Source organism: Sander vitreus, chromosome 6 (assembly GCF_031162955.1).
Source record: "Sander vitreus isolate 19-12246 chromosome 6, sanVit1, whole genome shotgun sequence".
NCBI classification, from domain to species: Eukaryota; Metazoa; Chordata; class Actinopteri; order Perciformes; family Percidae; genus Sander; species Sander vitreus.
In genome coordinates, this window is record NC_135860.1 from 15,245,572 (window position 1) to 15,266,345 (window position 20,774).

Sequence of the window (20,774 nt, forward strand, 5' to 3'; positions counted from 1 at the left end):
TATACTTTACTATATTTTAGAAACAAATATTGCACTTTTTTCATCCAGAGTTTTTATCAGATGTATAATATAAATAATGTGCCTTCAGATTATAATAAATCTCTGTCATGCTATCTTGTCATCATCATCATGACACAGACCATCAGCAGCTTTAATTAAATCAGCTGACAGGATATCTGAATTGCTTCTTTCTGGCTAGTTTTATGACCTTTCTTTAACTCTGGTTATTTAAAATCCCCATGCATCGTAACGATATATTCAGTCCATTATCAGGTCTTAAAATGATATTTTGTGAAGTGAAATGATCTAATTAGATTATTTCTCCCTTTCCCCAATACAAATCAATTTATTTCAGTAATCTCACTAAAATCAGACAGCAGTGTCCAGCTTGTTTCTGTCAAGACATTGACACTTATTTAAGGAAAAATCCTGGCACGAGAGAAATTGCAGCGGGAGCAAATGTGATTATCTCATCCTATTGAAGACTGATTGGAATGAAACTACCTGACTTGTTAAAATGGGTGTTTTTGTCATTAAAACATTTGATTTGCTTCCCATATATTTAGTCTACTAGAACATTATGTATGCTTATACAAAAGTAAAGTCCTATAACAAAAAGAAAACGTGGCTAAGTTCATTTGACTCAGTCGGGGGCCATTGCAACTCGCATAAAATTGTGGTTAATCTAATTGCAGATAAATTTGGTCAAGAGTGAGGAAATACTTTCAACAACCACACTTTTCTGGGCGACAAGGTATGAGAAGAAGAAGCCATCCTCCTAGCGTACTCAGCAACCTCAAAATTAAAAAGTGCCTCCGGAGCCGCGAAGAACAATAATTCACAACAGCAAATCACAAGTCGCGTATTTTTCGGTCAACGTCCTAATTCTAACCAATGACGATCCCCGGGGGGCGGGGGAAGCCTTGACGCACTGAGGCTCGTGATTGACGCAAGCCTTGTTACTAAATTTAGAACCTGGCCGACAGAGGCAGAGGGAGATAGCAGAGAGCCCATTCATTGGGTGTACCCGACTATTTTAGCGTTGCGATTGTGATCCAGCCAAGCCAAATATAGTCGTAGACAGGTATTTTTAGCCGTAAAGTGTGTCCCCGTTTTCATCTGGCAAAAGCGACCTGGGCGATATAGGATGTTTGAAATGAGCCAAAATCAGCACCCTCAGTGTTAACCTGTTATTCAGTAGGGGATAGAGTACAGTCAGCTGATTAAACCGTCATACCCAGAGAGACACAACTATACAGAGTAAATACCACTGCTCACAGCTTCTCTCTCTATCCGGGGACAAGGACAAAGATGAAAAGACCGTAGACCCCGAAGATAAATAACCTTCGGTTCGTCAAGCAGATACATAGCTACAACAGGTTTGTAAATGTGATGGTGGCTTGCAAGCTTCGCACATCAGCGCTGTTTCTTCCACACCAGCTGAGCACAGACTCCTTTTTTATTTTATTTTTTTTAGCTAAGAGGACCACTCGGGGAAAAAACACTGTAGTCAGGACTCAGGATACACCGCTGCTGCAGGAGACGTTGTTGCATTTAGTGCGAAAAGTTGTAGGCTAAAGGCAATTAAACAGCCGTGAAAGAAGAGTGCACACTTGATCCACTCATGTGAACCCGTCTGCCTCGGGAAATCCCTGTGTGTTACACCTTCAAACTCTCTGTCCTGCAGATAAGAAAGCCATACATTTGCTTATGTTCAGCATATAAAGAACAGCCCTGTTTGAACACCAAAACATACAATAACTCAAATTGTCCCAATTCATCACATTCGAGTGTGCACCGAAATGTGCAGACGATCCTACATTCCAGTCATGCTAAATTAGTTTGTAACATGCTTGGAAGAATGAGTGGTGATTAATGCTGGAGACCACGGTCAGTCCCACAGTGCCGGGATCAGCTGCAGGGGATGCAGATCACATGCCACCAGGACTCAGCTAAAAACAAACAAACAAAAAAACTCCTGGATTGACAGTGCATGGATTTGTAATTTAATTAAATTTTAAATGTCCCCCTTTTAATTCACATTTCTTGAAACAGTTGTGAATAGTTTGTAGTATTTGTTTCTTCTGATGGGGGTGAACACTGGTTTGGTCAAGTGTGTGACAGTGCAGGTGCATTAACTGCAGGGTGAATATTACACCTTAGGATAATCCTGGCTTCATCACTTCAATTTTCTTTTCAGCTCTCAGATTTGTATGGGTTTCATCAGTCTGTCATCATGTGCCATCTTATCAGGACATTTTTCATTTGATTTGTGGTTAAGTTAATTAAGGGTAAAACATAACATATACAGTAGGAATAGATCACAAGTTCTTCATCATGTCATGTGACATTGCTTTAAAACTCTTATTAGAGTTGTATGTCCGGTTCATCCAGGGTAAACCTAGCCTGGGAAAACCCTGACGAACTTCCGGCAAATTTGAGATTTTCTCTGCAAGTTACAACTGAGAAAGGTCTGGTGTCAACCAGGCTAGGTTAAGCCCTTATAAATGGATAATTTATTTTATGGATGGGGCTGTCATAATTCTATTAGTATTGTGAAATTTGGCAAATACTACTGCTTGTCAATAACTTAGTTGTTCATGTTCAGTTCCCTGTCAGTATCTATAAGCATGCTTTGGTCATGCAAAGTAAAGTCTTGTAAATGGATAATTTCTCTTTAAAAATTATGCATTTCTAATTGCCTTTATAACTCATCAGCTTCTTTTGTTAGTCTTTGTCTCCTGTCTTCTCCCTGTTCACCTGGTCTCTCTTCCTGACTGGTCAGTGTATCAACTGCCTCGGCTGTGACCTCACAATGGTGACGTGTAATCCAGATTAACCTGCTCTCTTATTCCGCCAGACATGGAAGTGATTAGAGATTAGGACCGTGTCCTTTTAATAGAATTGGACGTGTGGGTAATCAACTGCGTCCACCAGCGTCTCGTGTCAGGTGACTCATACACAGACAGTCGTACACACAAGAACAAGCGCTTGTTGTTGTCCCTAAGGAGGACATTGCTTTACATTCAGTTCCTTGGAGATTAACTCTACCCTTAATCATAACCAATACAAGCTTAATCTAAATCTAACCCTAATTTTAACCAGAGGTAAAAAAAAATCTCCTGTCTCTCTATGTGTCCCTGAGAATTCATCTCTTTTTACTTTGGACTTTAAGGACACCTATGTCCTTAACGATTCCCCATCCCTGCCTTATACTGTGGTCAGAGCAGAATCAGAAAAGGCCATATTTCTTATTTGGCAAAAGGCAGGTGGAACAAGAACAAGGGTGTGCAGTTTTGTGAACAAACATAACCATTCCACAAGTTAAAGAAATATAAATCTATTTATCAAACACTTTGTCCTCTGTACCCTCTATTTTTGTCCTTGCACTGTCATTCATGCAATATTCCTTTTAATAAGATAAGAAAAGGGAACAAAAAAAACTTGCTAAAGACGAGGTCAATCCAATCTTCTCTCTGAAATTTGCTTGACATTGTTCTTGCTTTTTTTGCAGGGTAAAGTTCATTCTGACTGAGTTCCATGCAAAGCTGCCAATTTGTGCCAGACAGCGAAAACATCTTAGTATGAATGGTGAGTGAATTTTTGGTAGCACTATTTCCTGCCAGACAAATTGAATTTTCCAAATCCAATGAATTCTTTTTGTTCCTCTTTTTCTTACTGTGTCTAAAACTAATTATCCCCGCAATAAAGAATTGCACTGACAGGTTGAGTGTCTGCTGCCTCTGTATAGAACTGTTAAACTTCTGCAGGCTTGTCAGAGTTGACAGTTTTATGACAGAGGAAGTTAGTTTGCATAAATGTGCCTCTGTGGGGCTGCGTGTCACAGTTGTTAGAGCACAGCTGTAGTATGTACAGTGGTGTAGCATCTTTCGGCCTCCTGTACCGAGCCGCTGACTATATGGTGGGCATATTGCACCGAGGCACTCTGAACTCTGGCTTATCACAAAGCAGAAGTGAAAAGTGATTGTGTCAGTTTGAATGAGCTCTCTATGTCTACGGCCAAGGCACCAGCACTCAGTGCTCTGGTGACACTGGAGAAAGAGGAAAGCAGAGAAACAGAGGAAGGCTTTTATCTTCGTGTCACCAAATCTGCTCCAACTGTACGTCAGAGTGCAAATGAGGACGGGAAGGGGCGGGGGAGAGGATTGCTGGCGCAAAGGCAGGGTGCTCAATGGTGGCATTCTTCCCTTTCTGTGGACACACGCACGCACGCACGCACGCACGCACACACGCACACACACACACACACACACACACACACACACACACCAGGGGGATTCCCCCCGGGAGTACCCAAGTGTAGAAATACAACCCATCACTGCCTTATCACACCAGTGCACAAAGACAGGAGAGAGGAGTGTAGAGAAGTGTTCCATGAGCCACGGCACAGGAGGTGTACTTTATATCACTCAGGGATTGTGGGCCATTTTGTGATGTTATCATGATGTGTTTTTACACTTTGTGTGTGTGTGTGTGTGTGTGTGTGTTGACAGAGGGAGAGAAGGGTAATGCCCAGCAGCTTGTAATGTTCTGTAGTTTCCCTCGGTTGTTTGATGGCAGATTTATCACCTCTCTTATTATTACCCTGCAGTGAAATTTAACAGCATGATTCACATACATTTTGGTCTGTGTGCGGCAGTGTGAGTGAAAACCCAGGTCCCTGTTTGTTTTCTTTGTTTTGGAGCACATTTATCTGCGCATGTGTTTATGTGTTTACGTACTGTATGTGTACTGTACTTGCAGTTTTACAAGACCTCCACCATACATCCATACTTTTCTTCAGAGTGGAGCATTAGCGTGATAGTTGAGCAAGCAAGTGTGGGTTATTTTAGTGGGATTATTTGCATGGTTATAAAGAAATATATCCATTAAAGCTTCTGCATGTTTGGTGTCAAGTCCACATCATCTGTGTCAAGCATATGTGCACATGTGTAGAGTCTGGGGGAAGAGACATCAAGGCTTGTTCTGACAGAGGTCAAAGAGTGCAGTGTCCTTATGTCACACACATCGCATTCTGAGCTTGAGATGATCATTCATGGTTTTATATCATCCCGGCTTGATTACTGCAACTCCATTTTCACCTGTCTCAGCAAGTCATCCCAGGACCGTCTACAACTGGTCCAGAACTCTGCTGCAAGGCTGATCAAGTCCAGCAGGATGTCGCACATCACTCCAATTTTATATTCATTATATTGGCTTCCGATCAAGTACAGGATCAAATTTTAAGTTCTGGTTCTGACTTATAAAGCTTTGCATGGTCAGGCACCTGCTTATATCTCGGACCTGCTCTATCTGTACACTACTAACAGGTCCCTCAGGTCTTCTGTCCAGGGATTACTGGTGGTCAAACGCACTTGTTTAAAAACTAAAGGTGACCGCTCCTTTGAAGTGGTGGCTCCAAACCTGTGGAACGCCCTTCCTACTGTCTTACGTTCTACAGTCTCTGTTGAAGCTTTTAAAAAGCAGCTGAAGACGCACTTGTTTAAATTTGCTTTTGACTCATGTTTGTAATTTTGGGTTTTAGGTTTTAATCTTTAAACAATTGTTTTTAGCCTTTTCAATTATTTTTTGTCTTATCGTACTATATTTTTTTACAAATGTTTATCATGTGAAGCACTTTGTGACCTTGTCTGTAAATGGTGCTATATCAAATAAACTTATTATTATTATTATTATTATTATTATTATTATTATTACTATTATTATTATTATGTGGTGTAATTCTCTTTACATCAGTTTAGTAATATGAGGTTAAAGAAAGAAAAATATTTATGGTATGAATAAGTGCATAATATCTTAATGTGATTGAACATTTAAGTTTAGAGGTGGAATAGCAACTCTGTATTATTCTCAGGTTTTGTGATGTGAAACTGGTTTGACTCCTTATATAATAACTATTATTGTGAGTATTGAAAGTTTTTCTACACCCTTTAAGTCTGGGTGTACTGGCAGACAAAGCAGATATCTCCATTATTATCCAGTCTGCAGTTATATGCTGGGGCGGAACAACTGTCAGTTGCAGATGAAGACAGTATTCAACCAAATGGGTAACAGAAGTCGTTCCATGTTTAATAAGACGCTGCAGCAACAGTAGAGCAGTAATTAAATGTAAGAGTTGTATTGTGGGGTTTGGACCAATAATGGATGGGGATATCAGTCATGTCAGTTCCACAAAGATCAAACAGGCTGTGAACAACAAGGAACCCATGTGGGTGATGGTGCAATAAACATCAGTACGTCATGCAAATGTTACTGTCAGAGCAGATCCACAGAAGAGATTTTTGTCATTAAATCAAAGTCCCCCCTCCACTCGCTTATTGCTACTTCACTTGGATGTTGAAGAATGATGTCCTGTATGTGCAGAGTTACACTAGACACTAGAAGGCTTTTTTTTCATATTCATCTGTTAAAGGGAAAAAGTTTATCTGCGCTTACCTTGAATTTGAGTTTAGGACATGTACATACAAGCATGATTTTGTGACATCACATCTATTTTGGAAGCCAACATGGTCCAACATGCAACCTGCGAGTATGAGACATCTTGTCCAGCAGTTACATAATTTGCATATTTAGAGATTGTGGATTTTTCAATGATGGAATAAAGGTTTAACTTTTTTAGGGGGGAAACCATATCAGACACATTATTTTAATAATAATTATTATTATTAGTATTTTTTTTATATTTCTTAAAACATGTCTGAGCGGAATCTATAAACCCATGATGCTTATGGTTTATATTAACACACAAATCTCCTTGAAGGCATTGAACCTGATGACATTATGACATTAAGCAATCTTGGTATTGAGCAATGGCAACAGATGAAAATTTTTTAGCACGCCTCCCAGGTGTTTCTGTTTTTGGTTTTTGGACTTGTTTTTTAATTATGCCCTTTGTCTGAGGTCACTTAGGTCATCTTGCATTAAAAAAGGGAAAAAAATCCTGTTGATCAATACCTGTACACCTGCCAATCAGAAGCATAGCCGCTTACCTGTCATGTAAGGTTACTGGAAACAACAAATTACATTACTGGTAGGTATTAACTACCACTGGTGAATTTAAGTGTGTGTGGGTGTAAATTGTAAGATAGTGTGTGGAAATATGTGAACAGTGGGCGGAAGAGTCACCTTAGTGTAGGCAGTTGTTTAAAGCCCATTTTCTAGAAACAGGGACATGTATTAGTGTATAAGTGTGTGTATGTTAACGTGTGTGATGTGGTTTTGTCATTTGAGTTGAAACATTGCAGGATTCCCCCTCTTAGAGTGTTTAGATCAAGATACCAGACAACAAATGGGTAGAATCTCCTCAAGGCTGAGGTTCAGTAGGTGTCCACTTCTAAAGACATGTTGAGCAGTGCAGCAAGTGATGGAGGATTAACTAAATATTTGCATGCTACAAATATCCGTGATATAAAACATGCTGGCGAGGGCCTGGAATGAGCCTGCAGATGCTATTTTTAAAGTTTGGGAATTTTGGCTGCATGCAGAAGTGTGTGTAGATGTATTTGAGGATTGATATCAGTGTATTTGTGTGAGACCGTTGCCCTTTAGTTATTCACATCTGGGTCCTGCTTTGAGGAGACACTTGTGCACTCTGGCTGAGTGCCCTGCTCACCTCCATTACTTTTGCCCCAGCTTATTCCACTCCCACAACTTCAGCCCAGGTACCTGCTTGACAGCTTGTAATTGTAGTTCAGGCTTCATATAAAGGAGTAATGACATTTTGGTAGGTGAGTCAACTTTGTTGCCCTTCAGTTATTCAACACTTGAGCAGAATGTGTGTGTGTGTATTCTGTGATTTTTAATCTGCGTATGGGGTCTAAATATGTGCTCGGTGTTTGACGCTTTACTGTGGCTCAGAGTAATGTCATTCTGGGTCACGCACTGACCACATGGGCATGTGCACGGGAAGACACAGGCGCACACACACACACACACACACACACACACACACACACACACACACACACACACACACACACACACACACACACACACTTACACTTACAGATAAACAAGTGGTTGCATTTCTGCATGAGTCACAGTCGTGGGCAGAGGTGGAAAGTTTCCTTGTTTGGGCTATTCCCCCCTGCTGACACTTTTGATATTTTTTTGAAGTATCTGAAGCGTTTCTAATGCCAAGTCAACTTGTAGTGGACAGTGGAGTCACATCATACCTGCTGAGACTACAGACATCCTGACTATTTTCCCTCTCTTACCATTTGCTCACTGACAGGAACACACATACTGAATCAGCACCCTGAATCTACCCTGAATACTACCACCACTACTACTGTTACTACAGTTACTACAGTTACTACTATTACTTTTATTCCTAGTCCTACTCTGGTACAATACATTAAAAAGGCAGCATCTATGTGTTATATTTCACTCTGTCATTAAAAGTGAATATTTAAAACTGAAACTACTACTACTACTACTACTACTACTACTACTACTAATAATAATATATAGTGTCTGCCTAAAATAAAGTGCCTATGTCAGTTTCCAGCAAGATGTCAGGAGCTGTGGTGTCCTTTCGCCGAGACTTGCTGTCACCCGGTACTATTCAACCGGGTGACTCTTTTTCTGTCTTCCAATTTGGCAATCACATTCTGCTTTATGATGAATCATGCACAAGTTGAAGGTGCTGATGGGATAACATTTCAGTGGAATTGTACCTTGTACGATTTCATGTGACAAATATAATTGATTGATTGATTGATAATAACATGCTTGTTTTGCGTGATTTTCACAACATAACGTGCTATTTTAAAGTAGATTAATAGCCTGTACTTCAGTCTGTATGCATTTTAAATAGAGCTGCAACAATAAGTCTATCAATCGATTAGTCGATCGAAAGAAAAATCATTTTGTATTGCATCGTTTGTTGCAGCCCTAGTTTAAATTTTATAGAAATAAAAATTAGCAAAATCTGTACGGGGAAAATGACCACAACTGAGGTGCCCTTGAGCAAGGCCCTGAACCTTCAACTGCTCAAGTTTAGCTACTCGGCGGCCATCAGATCAGACTGTGGTTGTGCCGCCTTGAGATGTGAAAGTGTGTAACTGGGTGATGTGAACAGGGTGTGAAGAGAGAGAAACAGCTCTCAGTGAAACTTAACTAAAGAAATGTAAGACATTTTGCAGTTTAATACCATGTTTACAATAAAGGGACAACATCATATTTTCTGCTGTGTTACATCATCACAGTATTAGATTAGATTTGATTAGATTCAACTTTATTGTCATTGTGCAGAGTACAAGTACAAAGAAATGCAGTTTGCGTCTAACCAGAAGTGCAAAAAAGCAGAAAAGTGCAATGTGATATACAAAGTATAGACAGGTGGTGCATAGGCAGGACAAGAAATATATTGCAGTGTTATAAGAGCAGAATAAATATGGCTATGTAATATGAACAATGTATGAACAACATTTACTGATATGTGCAATGTAGTAGCAGTGACATTATACTAGTAGTAAGAATAATATAGATATGTGCAGTGTATTAGCAGAATATATAATAAGAAAAACAAAATAAATATGGATATTCTGAATGAACCATATAGACAGATATGTACAGTATGTACAGCTATGTGCAGTGTGGTAACATTATAAGAGTAATAAGAATAAGTGTATGTGCAGGATGAATAGTATGAAGAGCAGTAGAATATGGCTATGTATAGGTGTAATTACAGTATGTACATTTGTAAATAAATAAATAGAACAGTATGGGTGGGATAGGGTAGTGCAAATTGTCGGGGGGGTGGGGGCTTAGAAGGTTAATTGTCACTGGGATGCAGAGCAAGAGTTCAGTAGGGTGACAGCCGCAGGAAAGAAGCTTCCTCTGAACCTGCTGGTTCGGGTGCGGAGAGAGCTGAAACGCTTCCCGGAGGGGAGTGGGGTGAACAGGCTGTGGTTGGCATGAGAACAGTCTTTGATGATGCTGATGCACCTTACGCAAGCATCGCTTGACCCTGGATAGCCCTGATGGAGCAGAGTGAGGAACCGCTGATGCGTTGGGCAGTTTTCACCACCCTCTGCAGTATATGTTGATGTTTGCATATTAACTGGCAGCCATTTAAAATCTCAGGGCTTTTTGACTTGCAGTATTAGTATTCGGTTTTGTCACTGACTCTGGTAATTATCTGTATTCCCAATATATAGACCTGCATTGAGACATGTTCATTTATTTTTAAATTATACATCCAAGGGTTAAAGGCGTTGTTCAGAATTTTGGACATAGGACCTCATTTCCAAGTTAGCCAGTGTGTTATTTATCAGTGGAGACTGTTTTCAACACTTTTCATCCAGTCCTAGTTGCAGAGTTCGCTGGTGCTAGGCTAGCACAAGTCAACAGTATCTGCTAGCCTGCCACTAAACAGTCTTACCCACTGTACACCCAAGGCAAATCAATTATAACACCAGACTATCGATGTAAATGTCTGTGTTGATAGAATAATGTTAGAAATAAAACTATAGGCTATTATTATATAATATTACCTAGGCTACTGAGAAAGACGGTTTCCATGACAATCACACAAGTTTATTTACCTGCCGCTGCAATTTGCATTTAAACTGTCCAAGCTTACCTGACTTTTCTGTCAGCAATTACCTTAGTTAGTGGTTAGCCCAGCCAGGTATCTACCAAGAGTGTATCTCCCAATGGAAATTTGTGGAAACTTTGTGGTGCCCATCTGTAGCGTTTATTTTTACAATTTCTAAATGCACACTGAATCACCATGTTGTCTAGTCCTTAGTTTCCAATCCAATGCTTCAATATCAATGTACCAGGCTACTACTAGGTGTCCCGACTGTAGTGCGCTTCTCTGTTTACTTTTTGGCGCAGTACTACTAACCGGAGCAAAGTAAAATTCTGCCGCTGCTGAGAAACTAGTCCCTCAAAATGTAATGCGATCACTGAGATGCAAGGGTAGTTTTATTTCTAACATTATTCTATCAACACAGACATTTACATCAATAGTCTGGCGTTATAATTGATTTGCCTTGGGTGTACTGTGGAGTGGGTAAGTTTTTAGAGGCAGGCTAGCAGATACTGTTGACTTGTGCTAGCCTAACAACAGCGAACTCTGCAACTGGAAGGACTGGATGAAACATGTTGAAAATGGTCTCCACTGATAAATAACACACTGGCTAACTTGGAAATGAGTGTCCTATGTCCAAAATTCTGAACCACCCCTTTAACAAATACTAACAACGCTACCAGCCAAGCTTCCGTTTACTCTCTTCTTAACAGTGCATGAATGAAATGCTTGGAAGGCTGTGCAGAGAGTCTGATGTTAATGAGATATAATAAGTTTAGGCTTTATAACCATCAGGAATGTGCAGCTTAGCTAAGAGAGAGGGAACAGCAAATGTTTGCTTGTAAGGAGGAACCTGTCTGATCATGTCTTTGCCTGGGGCTGTCTGTGACCGTGCACATTTGTATTGGTGCGTGGCTGTTTGCATGGGCATGTAATATATGTTTAGTTTTTTTTAATTAATTCTTTTACAAGTTGACTCACTAGCTGTCATTCCATTTTCAAACCGAATAACCTTTTGATATTTTGTATAGTGTGGGTGGATGGGATTAAAATCATTTTTCAATGTAGTGTCACAGTTTTACTATTTATCCTTTGATAAACGGATGGTTGACCTTTGGGGATCTACAGGTAGCAACTGCTTTCAGGTTATTTATTTATTTATTATTATTATAATTTTTTTTTAAAGATTATTCTTTTGGGCTTTTCCGCCTTTAAGTTTTTGACAGGACAGCTAGGTGAGAAAGGGGAGAGAGAGGGGGAAGACATGGAGGAAATCGTCACAGGTCAGATTTGAATCCTAGACCTCTGCGTCGTGGCATAAACCCCTCAGTACATGTGCGCCAGCTTTACCACTGAGCCAACCCGGCCACTATTTTATTTTGTTTTAAAGATTTGTTTTGGGGCTTTTCCCTTTATTAGATAGTGACAGTGGATAGACAGGAAAGTGGGTAGAGAGAGAGAGCGAGAGAGAGAGGAGATAACATGCAGCAAAAGGCCACAGGTTGGATTTGAACCCGGGCCGCTGCAAAGGACTCAGCCTACATGGGGCGCATGCTCTACTGGGAGAGCTAGAGGCCGCCCCAGATTATTTTGTTTGTATCAGTTGCAAATATTCAAACATAAAAAAAGAAACTTCTAAGTGATACAATTCAATAATCCTTGTCAGGTTTGCAGATCACCTAAAGGTTTTAATCTTTAGGGAGTTTTCACCCCTGCATATTGTGGTTCATGTAGATCAAACCCTCATGCTCATGAAGTTCCAGTGAAACCTTGTTTTCACTAAATGAGGCTGCAGTTATTGTTAATGTTAATGTCTTATTTGGGTCAAATTTTAAGAGCTGTTGGTCTTTCAGGGTTTCAAAATAAAGTAATATAACCATGCTTACAATTGTTTTGAATTTTCTCAAAAATATTTAAGTAGTGTACAAACGTAAACAACAAACAATATACATCTTCTCCAACTTTGAAATTGTTTTCAGTAATACCAGACCATTTGTATGTGTGTTTGCAGTAAAAACTTCATATACTGAGGCCTGAGATTAATGCATGTGTGCCATTAATACACAAGTACATGCAAAAACTGTTAAATGGTGATGATTTTAATGGTTCGAAATATGAATGTTATAAAGACAAGAACAGCATGCTTTCTCGTCTCGCTTTATGACTAAAGATTATTTGTTTGCACAATTAAAACACCATGGCAAAATACATAAATAACATAAATAATAACATAACATAAAAACTAAATGGACATGTGCAGGGTCGGAAGGAAGCAAATAGGCTTATACAAATAAATAACAGATAAACAAGAATATATAGGGCAGGTAAAATAAATGCTAAAAAGGAACATACAATGATGAAAAAAGAAAAGAAATTAAAGGTAAAAGATACTCTTATATGAATTAATTTATAATAATTAAATGTAATACCCAGTGATACACTGTACACAGTTTTCTGTATACAGACACAATTCATCAAGGAGTGAACCTGAATAACCTCATGCAGTCGCCCTCAATGCTACCTGCCTCGGCATCATCAATGGCAACAAGGACCCTCTTATAAGTTTAACAATATTCGATTCCGTATTCTCTTTCTTGTTTGTTATCGTGTTAGTCGTCTTTGGTCACTCTTTTTTTTGAAGAACCTTAAAGTCATTGTGCTACAACGTGATAACGTGACTAACATCTCGCGCTGGGTTGCACAAGATGATTCATTTTGTTGTTTAAGTTGGCTTCCCCTTAGCCTTGACCTTTTCTTTTAAAAAGATCACATCTTATGATTCACCGCATCTCAACTTTAACTTTTAAATTTCATCTTCTTCTCACAATTGAAACCCAGTGCAACAACTACAATTACCTGGGTACGGGAATGTTAGTATTTGCATTATGGCATTTCATGGCTACTGCGTGGGCACTAGCAATAAACCCAAACCACCCATGGGTGCCATTGTGATCTTCCAAGAAGCCATTAGTGTGCACTGATAGACACTCCCAGAAATTTTCATAAGAATCCCTCCTGATGCTTGGCCTGCTGCATACCTGAAGAGCAAGTATTTACGCGTGCCGCTCCCAATGACTGGAAGTACTGACTTGTGTGGGAGTGGAGTGCCCTGTTGACATCATTTGTTGCTGATGTAAGATGTTCCAAGGGAATTCCGGCATCTGAATTTATAATTTTCAGGAATATTAGAAATGAAAAATCTGTTTCATTGTAAGTACGCCTACATCCAAACGCCTACCTGCTTGTTCTTTGCTTCAATCTGCCTGCACTGCTTTCTAGATAGGGTGTCCTTGCACTTCTGGGATCGACTGCTTAAAGTTACAGATATGTGACAGATATAGGAAATCATAGTAAATTAAGCAAAGAGATTTGAACCCTGATCATTAACATGTGATAGATAAACTAAAATAGTTTATATGGTATAATGTATGATAGAGAATGCACCTTCTCAAGTGCTTTAATGTTTTTTTTTTGTCCTAGCATTAAAACTTTTTGGAACAAATATTTTCACCATTGCATAACTTGTTCATTCTGTCATCATTGGAAACAAAATGGCTGTAAGCACATGCAAGCATGATGTGAACTGGACGTTTGATATAGTTCATATTTTAGTTAAAGCGATCATTTTTATCAGTTCCATAAAGTTGGTGATGAATAAACTTTGTTGTAAAATTGGTGGAGTGCTCCTTTAATAGTAGAATATGCCGTAAAACTCATGATTGACATGTTGACCCAGAATATGACAAAACTGTACTTAGATTAAAATACACACATTACAAAACTAATAGAATTTTTTATTTTTATTTTTAAAACCTTTATTTTTCGCTTTTCACTGGTGCATCTCTATTTTTCTCCAATCAATATTACAGTCTTAAGAGTGTGTATTCTTCAAATGAAGTAATTCTGGAATCGTCAAACAGCGTCTAAAACATAGCTCGTCTTCTTCAGTTTAAACAGTCCTCTGCATCTTGTGGCCCCTGGTTGTCTGCATGCAGCTACAAATCTGCATTATTCTTCTCGGTCATTGTTGGTGTATCGAGTCACCCACGTCCTCGTGTGTGTTTCTAAAATAGGAAAATATTGCTCCACTGCGCCACCAGTGGTCAAAAACGCCACAGGGTACCTTTAAATAACTTTTTATATGTGTATATAAATATTTTGTCTGAACATGGCAGCATAAGGTCTAGAGGCTGCTCTAGACATCTTTGACTGTTGCTAGACTAGATTCAGGTCAATAGCAGGTCATGACACTGACCCACTTAGCCAGTATGCCAACAGCCCCCTCCTCCTCCGCCACAACCCTTCACCATCACCGTCTCTGGCTACACTCTCCTCTCTCTGTTGCCCTCTCTTTAAACTCACCACTCAGTCCTTCCTCTGCTCTGTCTTTCCTCTTCCCCTCTCTTCTTTCCCTCCTTGTGTTCCTTTGCTCCATGAGGGGAACTTCCACTGCAGCTTCTATCCAGGAACAGACTTCCACTGTGGAAACACAGCTACATAACCCAGTTTGCTTTCCACACCGAGCAGGGGAGGGGGAGCTGGGCTTCATGTCACTGCATCCACACACACACACACACACGCACGCGCACACACACACACACACACACACACACACACACACACACACACACACACACATTTCCACAAACATATGTACACAATGTACATTTATTTTTTTGACTCACACCATAGTGTAATGACTTTTTGCTTTTGGTTGCATAACTTTCTTTTTCTTGTTACCCTACAAATAATTTCAAATAGCACCTGGCAGTGCACGATGGTACAGACATTAGAGAAAGATCCCTTTTTTATCTCACGGTCTGTCATTAGTGGCACTCCTGTTCAAAACAGCCAGCGGACATCCGAAACGAATGCAATATGCAAAGCAAAGGTCTATATCTGTCACTGTGTGTGTTGTTTTTGATCTTCTCCTGAAAGACACCTGCTATAATTGGCTAGTTATCAGCATTAATGGATAGAGAAGAGACGTAGGTAGGAGCTTTGGGGAAATACACACACACACACACACACACACACACACACACACACACACACACACACACACACACACACACACACACACACACACACACACACACACACAGTAAGAGTCATCCTATTCAAAGCAGACAGAAATAGAAAAAGAATACATGAGCCAACCACATTGGCGTAAGCAGTAGCCATTACCTCAACAATGACCATGATAACATGGATACTGTAAACAGAGGTTTTCTGTCTACTTTGCTATATTCTATTGAAACTGTTATTTTGAAGTGTTCTTGTGTGTGTGTGTGTGTGTGTGTGTGTGTGTGTGTGTGTGTGTGCGTGCGTGCGTGCGTGCGTGCGTGTGTGTGTGTGTGTACAGGCATATGTGACTGTCAAAGATGCTTTTTCCATAGTCAAGATATTCCTTTTCTCCATGAACATATCTGGTCTTTATATAAGATATGCCTGGGACTTATATAATTCTTGGCGCTTTAAGTTTCTGTGTGTGTATCTGGAAAGCTTTTGTGTGATTGTATGGGAGTCTGTGTGTCCGTGACGCCTTAGAAGCTCTCCTGGCCACGGCTGTGGAAATGCTCCACTGCCCCACTCTACTCAGTGGGGACAGTGGTGGAGAGGTGGATCGATGAATGGGGAGTGGAGTGGGGGGCTCTGATGGTTGGATGGAGAAGAGGAACTGTTAAACTGTGGCATTGCCAAAAAGACAGTGGCAAAATGAGAGGGGAAAAGTTGTGCTTACTTCAATCTTATGTAAACCAGAGCTCCTCAGTTTTCACTTAGTTGCTTTAAGTTGAAGTGACAGGCTTATGTGATGTTACTGTCACAGTTTATTTTGTTTCTTGTTTTTTTGTGACTGTTGCTACATGCATATAGTTCAACATGGCGTTAACTAGCTAAAAAAGCAGATCAAACTTTAAATGTTCTTGTTAAGTAACTGTATACTGTCAATAATGAGTTTTATTAGTCGGTCCACCACTTCAGTCCAGACTGAAATATGTCAACATCTATTGGATTGATTTCCATGAACTTTGGTACAGACATTTATGGTGCCCAGAGGATGAATCCTAATGACTTTGGTGATCCCCTGACTTTTCCTCAAGTGCCACCCATCAGATCAAACTTTCAATTGTTCCAGTACTTTATGGTAACTAATGACATTCCCATCAGCCTCAGCTGTATTGTGTTTAGTGCTAATTAACAAACATTAGCATGCTAACAGGCTATACTAAGATGGTAAAGTTTCAAGTTTCAAGTTTATTTGTCACATGCATTCCTGACTCCACTCCAACTGTGCTATCACATAACTAATTAAGTTATAGAATAAAAGTTAAGTTAGAAACATGAATAAATAAGTAAAAATAAATAAAAAATATACCACTCAGAATACCCCTACTCATAAATATAATAAAACCTTGTACTACTAAAGTGCTCACTAAAGTAGATCCAAGGCTTAAAGTGCAAGGTGCATTGTGCAGTTTGTAATGCTTTGATTCAGGAGCCTAACAGCTTGTGGATAAAAACTCCTCCTGAGTCTTTCTGTATTAGCCATGATGCTCCTGAATCGCTTGCCTGATTTCAGCAGCTGAAATAGGCAGCTGCCAGGGTGGGAGGTGTCTTTTAAAATCTTGACAGCCCTCCTCCAACATCTCTTCTGATGGAGTTCATCCAGGGATGGGAAAGCAACGCTCAGCAGCACAGATCACTCTTTGGAGGGCCTTCCTGTCGCGTCACGTGGGATATAGACCACTGTAAAGATGATCGATGAAATGACACCGCTAGCCTCGTACCATTTGTGGTTGACCATAAGGCAGACGCCTCCACCCTTTGATTTGTTGGATGCCTCATTCCTATCCATGCGGAATAAGAGAAAGGAGTCTGACGGAGTCAATGCCTGGAGCCATGGGGGATAGCCATGTCTCCGTGAAGCAGAGTGTTAAGTTGTTCGGTCTGATACCGTAACTACTGAGGTGGTTTTAACCAGGAGTGACCTGGCTGACGCGATGATGTTAACATGCTGTGTAGCGTTCAAGAATGGTCTGACTATGTTGCATTGCAGAATAATAGTATGTTTATTTGGTTAAAAGAGAATTCCGGCCAATTTTTACGTTAATCTTGATCGCTATAGCTACGCGAGTACTTTCAATAGAAAAAACCCCGACCCGAATCAATGCAGGTAACACGGAGAAGCTGCAGCTACGTACTACAAGCGTCCCCTGAGCTAAAACGGTAGTGGTCGGGGCAAGTTTTAGAGTGCCTTTGTGCCTCTTAACAGGCACAAAATGCAATTAATATGTCTGTGCCACATGAACAGGGCCCTTACGTGTCAACAAGATGCGTTTTCAACTCAGACATTGTTTAAATTCACCTACCCTGGTCCCTGTCTCGATCCTGCCGGTAGCTAGCTTGCCCTGCTAGCTGATAGCCATTAGCCGTTAGCTGCTAGCTGCCGTCCGGTGAGTGTATTCACACAGGCTTCTGTGATAATCATCCCAATAACAATCCATGGAGCGGTGGTGGTGTGGCTATGTCCTTCAGAGGACAGGTCATGTCACGTCTTGAAGTGTATTCCCCCCTAAAAAAAACAGTAGTGCGGTAGTAGCTGTTAGCTGCTAGCTGCCCTCTGGTGAGTGTATACAGCCAGATAGCCGTTAGCTGTTAGCTGCTAGCTGCTGTCCGGTGAGTGTATTCAGACAGACATTTTTTGTCTTAAATCCACCAGCCATTTTCATATTATACCAACATTTACAGCATCCTGAGCCTTTTTGTTAAGGTTACTAGGAAAACTCAGCCCAGAGTAATTGTATTCTCCCCAAAACAAGTTTCCTTTTTCTTTTGAAAGAACTATACAAAAAATCGCAACTTTTTTGCAACTTTCACTGTCTCCCGCAACTTCATTGCAACAAACATACAAAAGACATCGCAACTTTTATCGGAATTTTTTACAAAAGCTCCTGTGAAATCAGGCATTTTGGGCCGCAACAATCTCAAAAAAAGACCGCGAAATCCTGGAGGGACTACCCTTTGATCTTTTGCGATGGCTTGCAAAACGAAGCGACTGTTGCTGATCCATTTTTCCAAGATGAAGCCTCCCTTTCAACACAGCGCAATTAGATCTCTTATCATCTTAAGTGGCTGAGCTCTTCAAGCAATCATCCACATAGAAATTTCGCGTAACACATTGAAGCACTTCGGCCGAAAACTCCGCCTGGTTATCATCAGCAGTTTTCCTCAGTGCATAGCTTGCACAGCTAGGAGATGAAACAGCGCCAAACAGGTGTACCACCATTCTATACTCCACTAGCTCCTTATTGACATCACCATCTGGCCACCATAGAAAGTGAAGAAAGTCTTTGTCTCCCTCGGCAACCTTCACCTGGTGGAACATGGCTTGAATGTCACCCATGAATGCCACAGGTTCCCGCCTGAAGCGGGTAAAAACTCCTAGCAGTGAGCTGGTAAGGTAAGGTCCCTGCAAGAACTCACTGTTTAATGAGACTCCTTGACAAATGGCACCACAGTCAAACACCACACGAAGGGATCCTTTCTTTGGATGGTGGACACCATGGTGAGGGATGTACCACACCCTCCCATTCCCATGACGCAGCTCCTGCTTCGGTACTTGCACCGCATAGGTCATACCAATGAGGTTATTCATGTACTCTGCATACTCCTGGTGCAAGCATTTGTTTTTAAGGAACCGTTTCCTCAATCTCTCGATCCTTTGTTTAGCCACTACAAAGTTGTTGGGCAGATAGACTTCCTTGTTCCTGAATGGCAATTTCAAACAATACTTCCCATCTTGAAGTACTGCTGCGTGATCCATAATTTCAAGAAACCTATGGTCTTCTCTGGGCATTTCCTTCTCCTCTGTTTTCCTTTCATTGAAATCATGGTTGTACTGCTTGGTTAGCATTTCTTCCAGTTTACACACAGATATCCTGTTCACCATAGCTGAGGGAAGCTCCGCCTCCAAAGCACCAATATTTCCATTCATTGGCCCACTTACTACCCATCCCAGCACAGTTCTAATAGCATACGGACCATTCCCACAGCTGTTGATGACTTCCCAAGGTTCCAACACCTTGGGAGCGTTGGTTCCGATTAACAGGTCGACATTTGCTTGTAGGCTTGTGATGTGTACTTTTGACAAGTACGGCCATTTAGCCAGGTCTTCAGGCGACACCATGTTGTCAGCTGTAACCGGCATTTTCCTTTGCGTGAGAACCTCTGAAAGCATATAGAAGACATTGCTATCCAGACCAGATACCTCCAAACCAGTCAAGGAATAGGCTGGAACAACATTTTCTTGCCCCATCGTGCACAACAGGAAGTTGGTTCTTCTGCCTGTAATATTCAGCATCTGCATTAGATATTCCGAGCAGAATGTAGCTGAACTTCCAGGATCCAAAAAAGCATAGGTTTTAATGATGCAATTTCCCTTTGTAGACTTCACCTGTACAGGGAGAATGGATAGAACACACTGATCCTTACCGGCCCCTGTAGGACCACATGTTTCGTATGAAGTTGGTTGGTTATTACTTGGTTCCTTTAACACTTCCGTAGTGGCACTTTGCCTTTTGATGTGTAGCACAGTGGGATGAGTTTGACCACAAACCTTGCATGTCAAGCGCCTGTCACAATCCCTGCTCATGTGACCATCACCTAAACATGCAAAGCTCCCTTTTCCCTCAGAAAGTGAATCTTTTCCTTGTGCTGCTTTCCATTGAACTGTTTGCATTCTTCCAAAGAGTGCATACCAGCACAGCAAAGGCATCCAATTTTCTTTTCCTGTCCTTGATACGATGTTGGCTCCTTAACTTCCTCGGGCAGTCCATAGATGTTACTGTGGAGGCGACAATATTTCCATATGCTCTGTTCCTCGGCTGAGATTTAAACCTGGTGAAAGTAGTAATGCCTGCAATGCCAGGCGATGGATCACGTATGTCACCAAACAGCGGGTCAGAAAGAATGCTGACACGACGCTCAATAAATCTGACCAGATCATTGAAGTGAGCTCTCTGGTTAGTAGTTTCCATTATGCCATAAGCTATGGTCCTCCATTGCTCCTTCATTTTGAATGGTAACTTTGAAATGATGGCTCTCATGTTAACAGGTATGTCCAATTCCTGTATGTACTGGAGCTCCTCCATCATATTGCCACAGCCACGCAAGAATAAGGAGTAGGCTTGAAGTGCTTTTACATCCTCAG

At 40.7% G+C, this 20,774-nt stretch overlaps 1 long non-coding RNA gene across 1 annotated transcript in view; it reads left to right on the forward strand.

Annotated features, from left to right (window-relative positions):
* The first annotated feature begins 989 nt into the window (after window positions 1–989).
* The window catches only part of LOC144519689 (uncharacterized), an 83,855-nt gene continuing 64,070 nt past the window's right edge, over window positions 990–20,774 (forward strand). Inside the window, exons 1-2 of the long non-coding RNA XR_013502128.1 lie at window positions 990–1,379; window positions 3,515–3,591. This is a non-coding gene — a long non-coding RNA (uncharacterized LOC144519689). The remainder of the gene's footprint in view (window positions 1,380–3,514; window positions 3,592–20,774) is intronic.